This window comes from Mandrillus leucophaeus, unplaced genomic scaffold, assembly GCF_000951045.1.
Source record: "Mandrillus leucophaeus isolate KB7577 unplaced genomic scaffold, Mleu.le_1.0 Scaffold377, whole genome shotgun sequence".
NCBI lineage: Eukaryota > Metazoa > Chordata > Mammalia > Primates > Cercopithecidae > Mandrillus > Mandrillus leucophaeus.
Window position 1 is genome coordinate 2,091,387 of NW_012103998.1, and position 886 is coordinate 2,092,272.

Sequence of the window (886 nt, forward strand, 5' to 3'; positions counted from 1 at the left end):
ACAAAAATTAGCCAGGTGTGGTGGTGGGCACCTGTAATCCCAGCTACTCGGGAGGCTGAGGCAGGAGAATCACTTGAACCTGGGAGGCGGAGGTTGCAGTGAGCAGAGATCACGCCACTGCACTCCAGCCTGGGCGACAGAGCAAGACTCTGTCTCAAAACAAAACAAAACAAAACAAACAAACAAAAAAAAAAAAAAAAGAGGGAAGGAGAGAGGGAGGGAAGAATGATTATAAACTCACGTAGAAGTCCACGTGTTTACATTGGATCTTTCTGAGAGGAGGACTGGGCTCTAGAAAGGGGATGAAGTGAGATCCACCAAGAGGAAAGAAAACCCAGAAAGAAGGAACTGGGGGTGTAGAGGACAACACGGTTTGGTCTAAAACTCGCCTTGGATGAAAGGGACCTTTTCCGAAGTCATTATATGAAAAAGATACTTGCAAATGCATATTTGTAGCAACACAATTCGCAATTCCAAAACTGTGGAACCAACTCAAATGCCCACCAATCAATGAGTGGATAAAGGAACTGTAAAATATATATACACATATATATGGAATACTACTACTCATCCGTAAAAGGAATGAATTAATGGCATTCACAGCAACCTGGATGGGACTGGAGACCATTATTCTAAGTGATGTAACTCAGGAATGGAAAACCAAACAGCTTGTGTTCTCATTCATAAGTGGAAGCTAAGCTGTGAAGATACAAAGGCATGAGAATGACACGATGGACTTTAGGGACTCAGGGGAAAGGGTAGGAAGGGGGTGAGTGATAAAAGACTGCAAATTGGGTTCACTGTATACTGCTCGGGTGATGGGTGCACCAAAATCTCACAAATTGCCACTAAAGAACTTACTCATGTAACCAAACACCACCTGTTC